Source organism: Haliaeetus leucocephalus, unplaced genomic scaffold, assembly GCF_000737465.1.
Source record: "Haliaeetus leucocephalus isolate CR32 unplaced genomic scaffold, Haliaeetus_leucocephalus-4.0 Scaffold130, whole genome shotgun sequence".
Classification (NCBI taxonomy): Eukaryota; Metazoa; Chordata; class Aves; order Accipitriformes; family Accipitridae; genus Haliaeetus; species Haliaeetus leucocephalus.
Genome location: NW_010972566.1, coordinates 2,476,773 through 2,491,709, shown reverse-complemented (window position 1 = coordinate 2,491,709; position 14,937 = coordinate 2,476,773). Strand labels below are relative to the sequence as shown.

The window sequence follows — 14,937 nt, the reverse complement described above, 5'->3', positions numbered from 1 at the left end:
ACCCCAAATAAATAAATTATGAAACAGCTCAGTGTCAGTAAATCAGCATCAAAGATTTGGGATGCCAGTCTTGCGTCCTGTCAGCCACAGAAAGCCTGGAATCCCAGGTCTCTGGTCAAATAAAGCACGTGCTTCTAGCAAGGGCAGATGGCAAGCTAGCAGGCATTAAAACTGTCAGCAGCCCATGACGGAGGACTGAGCCTGCACCTAAGACTTAGGGGAAGCTTTAAATCTGTGTTTTTACCTGATATCCACATAACTGGAACAGGACATTAACCCACTATATAGGTATTAACACCATGGTATGTCCTGCTTTGAACATCAGGCAGCACTGTAAGGAGCACCATACAACTGCACAAGTGAAGGATCGACAGCCACTATCGCTAAAAAAACTCCTTCCCAAGACCCCTCCATCCCCAACAAAACAACCCCCCCTCAAACCTGCAGAAGTCCGATATTCAAATGCTTGGATGCTGGTGAGAGTCACTGTCAGCCCTAGAAGCAACTGGTAGACTAACACTGGGCAAGGATGTCAAGAGCACAAAATACGTCATGTATTTAGCACTTGGGTCTTCTACAGTTAAGGAAGATGATACATGTATTTGAAAATATGTTGGATGTAAGTAAATACGAATGGATTAAAAATATGGAATGTACAATGGAAACTCATTATATTGTGAAGCGATACAGAAAACATCTGGATGTCATCTTAGAGGTTTGTGGTTTTCCTGATTAAGGAAACAGCTGCCTTAGTAAAATTACTCATATCCACCAGTAATGAAGAGTATCTTTTAGCACAATTCCTCTGTTAAGCCAGAAGCATCTGCTTCCTAATTTTCTTTTTATTTAATCTTGTGTACCCAGCCCGAGTGCTGTAACAACAAATTTAAATAGCTGCCTCATTTTACATCTTGCAAGCTATCATATCTAAACAAAGAATAGCACTTTGCATATGAAACTCTCCTTTCAAGCAGGTGACCATTGAGAGGTGATTTGCAACACCATCTGTGTGAAAGCAGGGGGTGGGGTGGAGGAGCCTAATAAACTTTGCATGGTGAATCAATAATTACATCCTTAATGTAGCATAAAGTGCTAACAGAAGATTCATTCCCAGCCTTGTAAATTCGACTGTATCTTTTAATTCCGGTACCATTAAGTGATTTAGAGTGATGCCTTCACTCTAAAGTACGCTCCTAGACCACGGCGGCACACACAGAAAAGGCTGAAATCACTCTGTGTACATAAAGGATATTCTATTTGCTTTTTACTGTTAACTCAACAGCAAATGGAGAGCTGTTTGTTTCAGCCAGTGTTATGTGATACTTTTAAGTTTGTTCCAGCTGTTAATGGAAAGAGTTTTAAATGATGCTTATCAAATATACAAGTAAAACAACATGAACAAGATACTAAGTATGCCTACTTTAATTGTTCTTCTGCTCATTTTTTTTCTAACTTCATTTACTCACGTTAATATTTTGCTCCAATATCAGAATAACAGCTTAATGAAATGGCTCTCAACAGTTGGAATCAAAAGGGTCCTTGGATAAAAGAGTCCAAGGCCCAAGATCTCCCATGTTCTGCCATCTTCCTTGAACCGACCACTAGCCAATGGGTACCTGCAGAGCAAACCTGGTCAGCTCACCAAGCCAACGGAAAAAAAAAGAGCTACTCTTTTTGCTCTGGTCCCCCTCAAAAGGGCGGTCTTCCTGAATCACCGCATATCACTCAATCTGACACCAGCACAGGTATTTTAAGTCAGGTATCACTCAGAGGCCAGTCCTCAAATGGTTAAAATTTATACTGGCGACATCCTCAGACAAGGTAGCACAGAGTAGCTCTTCTCCACCCAGCTCAGGGTTTGTTCCTCCCGCAGGAGTTACTCCTACTGCTGTAGAGCAATTGTCATGGGTCTGCAGTGGTAGCACTGTGGCCCTAAGAAAAGAAAGTTTTCCTTTTCTCTGCTGTTTTCGCACAAAGGGCTCCAGATAGCCAAGGGGCTGTGTTTTTACGAAGCTATGAGTCAAAGTTCACAGAATCACAGAAGAGTTGAGGTTGGCGGGCACCTCTGGAGCTCATCTGGTCCAACCCCCCTGCTCAAGCAGGGCCACCACAGCCAGTTGCCCAGGACCACATCCAGACAGCTTCTGAATATCTCCAAGGATGGAGACTCCACAAGCTCTCCGGGCAACCTGTGCCAGTGCCTGGTCACCCTCATGGTAAAAAAGTGTTTCTTGGCGTTCAGAGGGAACCTCCCATGTTTCAGTTTCTGCTGGAAGTTATATATAGATGTTATATATATATTGTGGCATAGCATTACGGCATGTACAGGGCAGCGTCATAGTATAGTCCTAAGTGACTTTTGTCCAAGCTTTAGCTCCAGTAGACACTGCAACAAGCTATTTATCAACAAGAGTCTCCTCTTGTAAGGTAGTAGTGGCTTGCTTTAGAAAGAAGCAGTAAACTAATAATAACAATAACAAGAAGAACAAATAATAACTAGCAAACTACATGAAATGCAGGTGACGAAAGGATTAGGGCAAGGAACAAAGCAGGATAAGAATCCAAACTGACAGGTTTGAATACTCAAAGTTTTAAAAACAAGTCATGAGGTTGGGCACAGAATTACAGAGTTCCAGGCTTTATACAGTCTTCATTAAACACAAAAAGCTTAAGGAGTCTCATTTGCATTAAAGTTTACTCTAATGCCCTTTACAAGAGATCCTCTGTTCCTCTTCACACATGGGCAATTCCACTGACCATTAATTTGATGTGTTCATGCATACAAGAATAACAGATTAAAACCTACTCTTCTGGAGGTTTTTCTTCTACTCTTTAAACATGTATCAAATACAATGAGTATTCACTGAAAATTAATGTTGCATATTAAGGCTGTCCCATGTTTAAACAGTAAAGTGCTTCTTTTAATCATTATACTAGGATTTAAGCCAACACAGGAATTTCCAGATTTTGTGATCTCAGATACTAGAAGCATCATAAATACCTTAAAAAGTAAAATGATCACAAGTACAAAGACAGCGCCAACTGTCACTCTGTTAGATTTACAGCATGGATCACTTAGGAACAAGACATTTGATCATAAAACTCTCTCATTGATCTTTCTCTACCACCAGCAGCTACAGCTTCTGTTTCACTTTTACATATATGGAAAAGGAACCAAGAGTTTTATCTGTTCTAACCCTAATGTTTCAGTGGTTTCTCAGATTACAAGTAAACATTGATAACCGTCACAACTGCTAACATCGTAGAAACTACTTCTTTCATTTATTTTGGTAAATTCCATTAAAAACAATGGGATCCAGAAGGTGCCATTTGGGTAAATTCAGCTTGGATTTGCAACTGTGCAAACAGCTTAGCTTGACTCCATGACAGGTGAGTTTTGTAACACTAGCAGTTGCATTGATGATGCATTCCTAAGAAGTTATTTTTCAGGGGAGAGGAACATGTTAAAATTCAGCATGGTCTGCAGGTTCCTTCCTCCACAGGACCTCTGACACACCATCTAGCTGGCTTTTTATATGAGTAATGTAACAAGAAAAAACTTTTTGTACAGCAGCAAAAGATGATGATGGTTTCTTAACTCAGTGCATTCTTTCTTATTGTTGAGATTTCTCTGAAAGACATAGTCACTGAATTGTCTGATGAATAATGGGCACATCCAAAACGAGCCTAAATAAAGTGCTTGTGTATTTTCCTTAAATTAAGTATAAGAAATGTGAACTCTCTTGTAGTTCTTCTTATATAAGCCAAACAGGAGGCTTCAAGAGAGAAGAACTATGATTTAAGAAGCTGCTTTTATGTTGTAAGTTAAATCATCAGGCAAGCTAATTCAATTCCTTTCTGTTTACTGTAAGACTATTTCTCTTACTGGACAAGCCATAAAACTAAAGTGACTAAACTACAAGAAGGCAAGCAGACATTTCCAATTCTTAAGAGTCAGAAACAAGTGCTCTGACTGAAGAGCAGTGCTGCCAGCAAGTCATAAATTTATGAACAATTCAACCGCTTCTCTGAATTCCCTGCAGTTAAAACTTTGTTTTTTACATTTAAACCTCAAAATCATTGCTATAATTAAGCAGCCATTAGATTAACAAGATTAACATTATTTTTAAACGCAGCGTATATTTGGAGGAAATAATGGTTACAAGTATTCCTAAAGATTTTTAGTATGCATATTAGCATATATAGGTACCATTACATTGCTTTCCATCCCCCCACTTCAAGCAAGGGGAAAGAAAAAAAAGACATAACAGTCGTGTAAACTCTTTCTGTTTTTACCAAAACTCATGACACGGCTTTAGCATCTTATTTTACTCTTTGAACACTTTGCATAGCCACTCCTAGAGAAAATACTTCACAAGTTTCACTAAATTGTTTTTATATTTGATGGTATGTAAATTAAAACATTACAGTATCTTAACTGTAATTTCAAGTTGGAACTAGATATAAAAAAAGTCTTAAAAGTATGATTTAGAAAAGGGGCATCTTAGCACCAGCTACACTCATTACTTCTATCACCAACTGTCATAGTCCATCAAGAAAAAATTGGTTGAGCACAGAGGAGTTCTTGCTATCTCAGTAAGCCTTTACTTTTAGCCTTGGGTCAGTTGATAACTGTATTAACTTAACACATAACCTTCAAGCAAATCAGAAAGGCTGATGGCATTTAACATCAGAGTAAGTCTGCCCAGATGTGCCGAGTACCAACCATCCTAAGTCTCCCGCACCAGTGTGGCAACATTTGCCCAGAGCATCTCAGCAGTTATTGATCTTGCCTGGAATCAAGAAGATTATTTGCTCTTCCCTCTAGAATATAAATGGAAATAAAAGCAACTCTGGAGAGAAAAGACTGAGCACAGACTGAATGATGTTTGTAAGACGTACCCTACAAGCAGCAAATGCTGATGAGAAGGTTCAAGTTATTCACTGGTTTTCCATGATAAAAGGAAAAAGATTGAAATTGTCTGTATACTATGAATAGTGTTTTTTAAGAACAAGTTGGGGAAAATAGCATCCTTTAAGAAACATCATTGTGAGCTGCTGACTTTGTTCTGCAGCTGTTGGTTTGAAGAAAACAAAAAAGAGTTTTCAAAGAAAAATGGAAGAGAATGAAGTTCACAGCATATCCTTTTCACAAGATGATGCTGAGGATCTACTGGACTGTAAAATTATCTAGTCATGCTTGCAAAAATTAAGGACAGCTTGCCCCCCAAGGGACAACACAACTTTAAAGCACTAACTGGACTGAACCAGCTTCCAAAAAAACCTAGTGTGGTTATTTTGCTTAGCCTGCAAAAGCAGAAGACTGCCTAAAGGCTGAAGAAAAGAAACAAATCAGACACATCTAGCTCTTCAGATTAACCAGTTACAGAGCCTTTTCAGTAGTTCAATGCATCTGAATCATAAGAAACAACGGAACTGGCCCTCGATGCCAGAAGGAAGATTGCTTTCTGTTAATTGAAGGTTGACTCCACTTCAGTAACACTGCTGCTGGAATGATCTTCCTTGTTTGCTTTAGAGTTTTGTCAGTTTACATAAGGTTGGCTTTTTTGGATGTTAAAATAAGCTTTTGAGCCTTCATGTAGCCAAATGACGAGAGTCCCTGCATACTGTGCTGTCTTAATTAGCTACTATTTGAAGGAGTTATCAAGGTCAGGTGGGTTAATGTAAGCAATCAAAGGTGTTGACTGAAGAATATCAGAGCTGAACACATCAAACAAAATCAAAGTTCTTCAGAATATCTTACCACCTTCTGCCCTCTCTTATATCTTATGCTTTACTAGGAAATTAAACATTAAGATTGCTGAGCAGCCAACACCTGTGGGAATACAAAAGTATAATACTTGTTGACAAAAGACTTGCAATGTAAACAGTGAGCTAAGAAACTGAATCTGCTGTTTAAATACACCCTAAACTATTTTTCCTTGAGGACAGCAAGTAAGAGTTATATGAAGCACTGGCACTACGTAGTACTCCTCTTTTTCGTCTTTCAAATCTTCATGGAAGTGATTTTATTCACCCTCTTCTCAGTCTTTGGCTTATGAACAGTTTGCAGTATGTCCGTTTTTGTGCACTTAGGCCTATGCAAAATGAGCCCTTATATTCCTTGACTCGAGGAAAACAAAGATTTGTCTTTCAAATGCTTAATGACAGCTCTGTTTAGGGGCAATCACCTGCCAAAACCCCAAATTCTCCTTGGCATCCATTGTGCTGGAATCTACACGGAATTTTTCATGTGAACATCTTCTCCAAATTCATTCTCAATCATTTGCACATAGGGTGCAAATACAGTCTGCGTATGGCAGAGGCAAGCTTTTGGCATGGGATAGACAGGAACTGCACTCATTTATCAATCACAACATTTATCAACGTTATTCAACTGTTGCATTTTTACAAACAAATGGCATATGAATAGCATGTGGATTCCTGCAATTTCCAAAAGACCTGGGAAAAAGCTCCCTCATCATCTTTCAAATCTTTCAGATTTCTGTTGTTTGAAAATCACAAACAATAGATCCTGCCAAAAAAATACACAGGCCAATTAGCACTCTCCATAAATTGATCCCAAGAGTTCATGCTAACTGAAAGCCAGTGAACCTTGTTTGTATCTGTTTGGGGTTTCATCTGCTGAGCAAGATGTATTGCTAAATCCAAAGGAGACTAAAAGAGTTTATTTCTTCTGCAGCAGATGCCATTGTCCGTACCCTATTGCTGGAGACATGAAGGGCATGCAAGAATAGCAATGATGCCTGCTTCTGACTTCAGGCATTCAATTTTCTCAATGATTTTCAGTTAGTTTGAAGCAGCAGGACTTGTATGTGGCACAAAGTGGTGTTTTGTAATGAATCTCTAATCCGATCCTTCAAACAGCAAATTGGATGAGGAACTTTCCCGATTTCATCATAAATTTCCATTCACTTGATTTGTATTTAAAATACTTAGAATAATTAATGCTTACATACTCTTTAATAGAAGCAATTTAAATTGTTGGAAAAAGATAAAAAAGTAGAAGGATTCTTTGCTAAAATCAGATTTGGGAATCTCATGGAAGGCCTTAGTAGTCGCCAACAGAATGAAAAACACAGGAATCTCCTGCTGGATGGTTTATGCTTTTATCTTCTCTAAGCTAATAAGGAGAAGACATTTTCATCTACTTAACTCCCAACTTAATGAAAAATAACCTCTGGAGCAGACTCAGTCTGTGGAGACATAAGCACAAAATGGAACCTTACATAAACTAGCTATACGTTGTGAAAGATTTAGATGAAGAAATGAAGAGTTACTCCATGCCCAGAGTAAAATGAAGGTACATACTACTTTCACCTGTACTTTTTGGTGAAAAAAATTCAGTACAATAATTCAATAACATTTGTTACTTATCACCCAATTGAACTTTTATAATACATCCACAGAGAGAATATACTTTCCCAAATATTTTATATAGCCTAGAATTAAAGGAGGATAAATTAATGCTGATCTATTCCCACTATCAGCCCCAACTGAGATATTTTTATGTTGCTTTCATTTGCAGAAATAAGTCAAATTCTCGGCTGTAAAGTTACACTTAAGGATTATTCTTTAGATACGGGAAGTATATTTGCAACAATCTCAACACTGGTTGCAACTGGCTCCACAGGACCCTATATTTAACCACACATTGTAGATTTTCTATTAAATTTGCAGAACAGGACAATCCCACCAACTCTTTGGGCAATATGTTTTTACTCTCCTTTCACTCTTCTTTATTATTGCAATTGCATTTGGTGCTGCAAAATGACAGAACTGAATACTGAGATAAACAAAAAGAGACAAATGTCTTGGAAACTGAACTCCTTTGCAGATGCATGGTGACTCTGGACAGACTGTTAATAGCGTATCATTTCTTCTGTATAGTATATTAACCACATGCAAAGAATTCTTCTTTTGGGTCTATCTAGAGCTGCTGCTCAAAAGGAAAGCACCCACACTAGTATTTCTGGTAGACGTGCCCTCTCCAACTGTTCTGCAGAACCACAATCAAGTGAAACTGCAGGAGCTGGTTGAGAGCCAAATCCTCAGAACAAACCAACCAGCTCCCTCTCAGCTGCTTGAATTCTACTTAATAATATAGCTCACGAGCTCATGTCAAACACACCAGCTGTTACAAGCACAATCAAATATTACTTAGCTCTCATTATCATCCATTCTCCTTTCTAACAGTTTACCAGCTTTAGCATCAGACTGTAGTAGCCTGGAGGCGAGCAGGGACTTTTGTTAAAATTAATGTAATGAGTGATAAGTAAGTTTGCCATGGGACAAACTAAATTTTTTTGTTGTTTTGAAAAAACTCCCCAAACAAACAAACTCCTTTCAGTTATGCAAAAGAAAAAACACTAAAAGTGAAGAATGTGATTGTGTACAGGTCAGAGTTCTGAACTCATGTTTCTCAGGCCAAAATCAGGGCTCTGACTCCTGGTTTCACAGTAGGCTTAGTTATGGCAGCTGCAGCAGGCTATCACCATAGCTCCTCTGTCCCCCGCTACGGATATTCACGCTGGTGACACTGAAAGGGAAACATACCCACTGCTGAACTCCTGCAGACAGCAGTTCACTGAATCAATGTATATTGCCACTAGTTTCACTTCATATTAGTAAAGCAGCCTGAGAGTCTTTATTATGAGGCACAAAAATTGTTGGTGATGGCAGTCGATTGTGTGCCCGGTATACAGGAATATATATTCCTATACTCAGGAATATATATAGTAGGAGTAGGAGTTCCCCGTCAGGGTACATATACATGGTATCAGTAACTCCAAAGCAGAGAAGCAAGAGAAGGAAAACCACAAAGCAAAATTTGAATTAAGTGCAAGACCGGAAATCAGCATCTCTGTCACTGTTCTTTGAAGTTTCCTCAGAATTATGTGCGGGGCCAGCTGGAGAGGCAGAGTTGCACAGAGCAGCTGAGCAAGTAGCATTGGGAGAAAGGGGACAGAAGTATTAGGAAAGAGGAAGCTTTTGGAGTATAGGGAACCTATTGAACAGAGATGGGTTTCATCAACAGTGACAGTATAATTGCACTGCAGGAGCTTAAGAGACAGAAACAGAAGACTGAAGGGCAGTCTGCTTGCAACAGCAGAAGAACAATCTACATCAAAGAAAATCTTAAGAGTCGAGATTATTTTCAGAATGTGAATCCATAGGGATTCTGTAGTACATTTTGATGCAGCTAGCACAGAAAGAGAACAGCCTTAGATCTATTAAAGGTGGTGAAGAGACTGAAATACTAATGGAGATTACAGACTGTGACTGTGGGAAGCAGAGGAGATTTTAAATCCTTCTCTGTTCCTGAGTAGGCTGTTAAGTGCTACATCAGAGCAGATATAAACCACGCTTTTATACACTGCAACGACAGCTTCTTGCAGAAACTCAGAGTCTGTATGAGAAAAAGTAGCTCTTGATTTAGTTTAACATATTACTGTCTAACAGGCCACATGCTCCAGTTCAACATGCTGCTACAAACAAAAGGTTCACTTTGGTAATGTTTATGTTTGGAACGGGAATCAAGAAGACCACCTGAAATGACCTTAGAAAGGAACAGCCAAATGGGTAAAATGCTTAGAGATGACTTGGAGGATAAAAGATGAGGTTCACATTCACAAGACTCACAAATCAAAAGGCTCAGATGACTTCTATCTTCTTTTGGTGTGACTGTAAAGAAGGTAATTAAAAGCAAGAGTATATTAAGTCCAATTAAGGAATACAGAAATTGATAATGTCTGACAAGCTAAATGAAAAACTATTAAGTCAGCCTAAAAGTAATTTTTGAATAACAAGTTTTTAAAGTTAAAAAACAACAACAAAAAAAAAGAGAAATGAGGCCTGCTAGAAAGCCAGGAGGAACAATTAAGAGATGTCTGTGTAAAAGAGCACAGTGCACGAAACAAAGTCATTACAGAAAAGCTAAATTTGCCCCAATGTCGAGTCTTGAAGAACACAGGCAGATTGCCATGCAAGGAGATTTTTAAAAGGACAAGCCTAATGCCCTGTCCCAATATTGAGGGTGGACTAGATAACCTCTTGAGGTCCCTTCCAAGCTGAACGACTCCAGGATTCTATGAAATACGGAAGTTAAAAAAAAAAAAATCATAAATCAATAAAAATGAAACAAATCATCAAGATAATTTCAGAGCTCTAAAAGAACTAAAACATGATACCACTGAAGTATTGCTGTATCATGTAAAGTGGCAGCAGATGGATGGTAGGTGGCAAGCAGGACCCAAATCTGAAAACGGGGCTGCAGAAAACTACAGGCAATTGCAGTCTTCTAGTTCCTACCGAACAGGGAATTCTGCTGCCAGTCTGTGAAGATGCTTCAGGAGGAGTTAAGAGGCATTCACACAGAACTGATCAAGCTGATACAGTATGCCTGGAGTTTCAAACAGCATTAGAAATCAAGCTTCCAAGACATAAAAGGAAAAGTCCTCTTGTTAATTAGTGTCAAGTTAAGTGAAAAGCGAGAGATAAAACATGCGGTCAATCCTCTCACTGGTGAGATAAGATCCCCAAGGCATCTTATACTAGAACTTACATTCCTGATTTGCAGAAATAGGCCAATACCTTTGTATAGGTGAAAAACTTCATCCTCCTACTATTCAAGATTGCTAAATAATGACTTATATTTTTTTGTATTTATGGAATTTAAATATTCTTTATGAAGGGAGACTTCTACAAGAGAGGGAGAGCCAGATAAAAATAGCTACAGCTAAATTCTGGAGAATGTCTCAGCATTATATGAAGTCAGCAATGTTTTGTGGTCAGCCTGGCAAAGGCAGCTCTAGATCAATACCATCTGCATCATTATTTCATGTCTGCTCCTCATTAGTAAGAGAGCAGTACCATCACTGATGGATGGTTGTTTTAAGTCGGCAATGATTAGGTCTGAAGTCAGACAGGAGGCCAAGATCATCAAGTGAGGCTGAATAGTGGCACTGTAACTCCTATTCTAAATGCAGATATAAACTAATTAGGTGATATGTCATCACTATTTTTTTTCCTTCTTTTTTTCTTTTTTACTTCTAATTAACAGTTGGTAGACAGTAATAGATGAAACTCAGAAAGTCCAACATTTATCATGATGAAGAATAGTTTGTTGTGGTTTTTTATTCCTTCATCCTGATCAGAATAAATTCCTTCAAACAGGAATATATACTGCCAAAGTAAGGGAAAAAAAACCACCAAAAAACCCTGTTACATTTCTGCTTCATGCCATGGATAGAAATGGCAATATGAACATCATTATCAACTTTATTTTGTCTTCCTCCAGTGAAGATAACTATCTTTAGTCCTAGAAAAGAGAAGGTTATATTGTGCAGGAAGAACAGCTGCTGAATCCAAAATATTTTAACTCTAGGGGGAAAAAAAAAAAAAAAATTACTCATCCCATTCAAAAAACGGAAAGCTTCGAAGGAATCTGGGAGCTTACCAGCTGGATCTGAAACTCACGTTCTCCTTATTCACTTCAGAGCATTTTGGATTTACTTTTTTGCTGCTCATACAAACAGCAATTGCTAAATGCTCCTTCCATTTCTGCCTATGCAATGTATTCCGACTGTGAAACCAACCTTCAAGTAAAACAGTCCCCTTACTACAAAACTTTAGTAGTACCTATAAGAAACACCTATCAGTAAACCAGAAGAGCTAGTCAGATCAGTATTTAGGTTTGTATATTCTCTACAAGCAGTGCCATACACTTACCATGACTTTCAGTACCAGTATCAGAGTTATTCCCAACAGTGAAGATTACAGTGCTCAGAAATAATGTTTGTCATCTCCATGAATTCCAAAAGGGTCTTAGCTGCTGTTAGAGGATACAGTGTTGTCCTCCTCCAAAAGCTAACATATTATCTCCTTATATGACTACATTTGGAAGTGTGCTTTAAGCAAGAGAAAAAAAAAATTATCTGGGTCTGCAGAACAGGGGATCCTATGGCATACAATACTCCTGACCCTTGGTATACTAGTCTGATGTAAAATTCTGGTAAGTACAGCAAAGCAGTTGTAAAACAAATCTCTCCCTTTCTAGATGTGATTTTCCAGTACAAAACCAAAAAAGGTTGCATACCAAGTTGCTTAGAAAACGAATCGCACGTCCACTCATGAATTCAGGTTTAATTTAAGCAAAACGATCAAGAAAGTTTGCAAAAAAATCTGTCCTGTTCCTATGGGTTAAATTTACCATATTACAGGCTCCTCCAGATGCTTTCATACAAACAACAACAAAATAATCAACACTATCAGTGCTTTAAAGGACCCAGGTTTACTTTTAGTAATCCCTTACAGCCACTGACTCATGGAAAAATACCATGGAAGCATTCACACGCAATATTACTATGAGGGACTTCAAAAAACAAACAAACAAAAACCCACCAAACCCCCAAACAAAAAAAAACCCAGAGCAGTCCTTAAAAAAGTTACTCATCTTGAAGTTTTCTGGCATTTGTAGCTGTTTTACAAATGAAGTTTGATATTTGACTGGAATTCTTTCTAGCTTGGGTTTAAATAGCAATCATAAAATAAAAAAAAGATGTGACAAAGTGTATGACACTCTTCTAACACTCTTTGGTATTTCATATGAATTCAGGTAAGGCAGAAATTGTAGGAACTTTAATAGAATGCATCTCATAGCTCTATTTGCAAGCGAGCACCACACACAGTTACCAAGAGACAAAGCATTCAATTTGTTCGTTTTTAGAATTATTCACATTGGTGCCTTTATCTAAATGAACTATTAAGTGAGCAGGATGTTTTAGGAAGTACTCAGTATGATAGGATATTCCTTAATCATGATTAGTTAGACTTACAAATGATTACGGAACATACAATGTGTTGCAGCTTTGGATCATTACCCATGGAAATGTAATTCTGCAGTACAAACAATAATTATTTCCGTCACCCTTTTTACTGAAACATAGCTTTCTTTAATTAGGATATTGACAAGTGAGCACAGCATATATAAGATTTTTAAATAGTTAATCTGACAAAGAATTAAATGAGCTTTTAACTGAGAAAGCTTAATCCTCCAAACAGCCTGCACACAGGTTTTCCACCCCTTTCAGAACGCCCACTAATATAATGGACGAACATTCTATTATTATATGATTAAAGTTGTATTTTCTATGGTGGCAGCCAGCCTCTGGGGCCCTCAGTTCTTCCCACACCTGTCAGCAGCACCAGTGGAAGACAGACCCACACAAGATAGGAAATCTCACACCGCTGCACCGCAGCTCCGTCCCCCGAAGGGCTGCATCCTGCTCCTCCCACGGAAAGCAGCTGGCCATGGCTTCAGCATCTTGCATTTAGGAGATGAAGCGGGAGGTTTCCCCAAATCTGATAAAGGCAGAGCACGCCGAGTTGCACTGTCTAAGCCACTAGGACAACTGTTGGTTTAGGAACATCACTGTCTTGGACAGCAAATGTTTATCAAAGAGTATGAAAACCAGCCACAAGCATGGGCAGTGCCCTTCCCAGCCTGCAAGAGCTCAGGACCCTCCTTAATCATACATGTCATCTTTGAGTTTAGGAGCAAGTTTTACTTTCATTAATGACTCCATCCATTTTTAGCATGGACACTAGCATCCAGTATCACCAATATTCCACTGCAAAGAGTTCCTCTTAATTATCCATTGTGTGAAACACTTTCTTTTAAATGTTTCCTCATCACATTTGTACAAGAGTTTTATTTGAACACCAGTGTTGCGACCAATCTAGTCCAAGAGGTGGTGGTAAAACTGCCTCTCTAGAGATGAAGGAATGGTTGAGAAGCAATGACTAGGTGTTATTTAGGAGAAACTATATGCACTGATTGAAAGTGAGACTGCACGCTAACCGACACAAGATATAAACCATCAACATATATATGAAATCAACGGCACTGATCACAAATGGTTCAGGCATTTCTTGGCAGACAATGGCCACCTGATGTAAAGGCTCATATGTGCTCCTCTACCAGCTCGCTGTCTGCCAAGAAGCATCCCCTGCTTCTGTCAGAACCAGTTAATTAAAATGTAGCAATAGGTTATTACTGGAAAAGTTCACTCTTGTTTGCAAGAAGTAGATCTGCAGTGAAAGATTTAATTGCAGAAGGAAAAGCTTTCAATTCTAGACACCCTTAGATATGTTTATTTCTGGTTGCTGAGTTACTGTAGGAGGACAAGTGATTTCCTTCAAGAGTTGGAGATGAAACATTAAGTAAAACAATATTTAATAAAGATCAAGAAACCAGCTACCAAGCACCTCTCCATTTTTTTCATTACTGTTAAGCATGAATTTGAAATGGGTCTAAGGGTGATTTTTCTTTTTCCAGAAAATTATAAGACAGTTAAAATACAAAAAATTGTGTATTTTAAAACATTAATGGCTTTTCAGTACCACCTATGCTCAGGACATGACCATGGGAAATAAACAGGTAAGTCTGCTTAAGACAAGAATGTCGGAGGAACATTGTCTCCTTATAACTGCTTTGTCAGGTACATGACCCAATAGTACCTGCTAAGACAGCTTTAACATAATGATAAATTTTAACAAAACCCGACATTTAAGTTACTTTAAAGTGACAGTTTCAAAACAGAGCTTTACCCAGTATTTGGGAAATTTACATGTTAAAGAAAATTACACATCTTCAGGGTTTTGTGGAGTTTCCACCAGTCATTGCTTTGGATTTAAAGAAATCCTATGATAAATTCAACTTACAGTTAGAGAGTATTAACTTGTGTTAATCCTACAGTAAAATACTATTATAATCCAGAGACAGGAACAAGAATTTAAACTAATAAGATTAAAGACTTTTCAAGTGCCAAGCTAAAAATTTAAAATATCACAGTACCTGTGACTTAGTATAGCCTTCTCCAAATATATTACAGAAATAATTGCATTAGTCAAAGC

General features: G+C 38.2%; 1 protein-coding gene across 1 annotated transcript in view; it reads right to left on the bottom strand.

Annotated features, from left to right (window-relative positions):
- The window catches only part of MAN1A1 (mannosidase, alpha, class 1A, member 1), a 110,693-nt gene that overhangs the window by 73,703 nt on the left and 22,053 nt on the right, over positions 1–14,937 (bottom strand). The window lies entirely within an intron of this gene.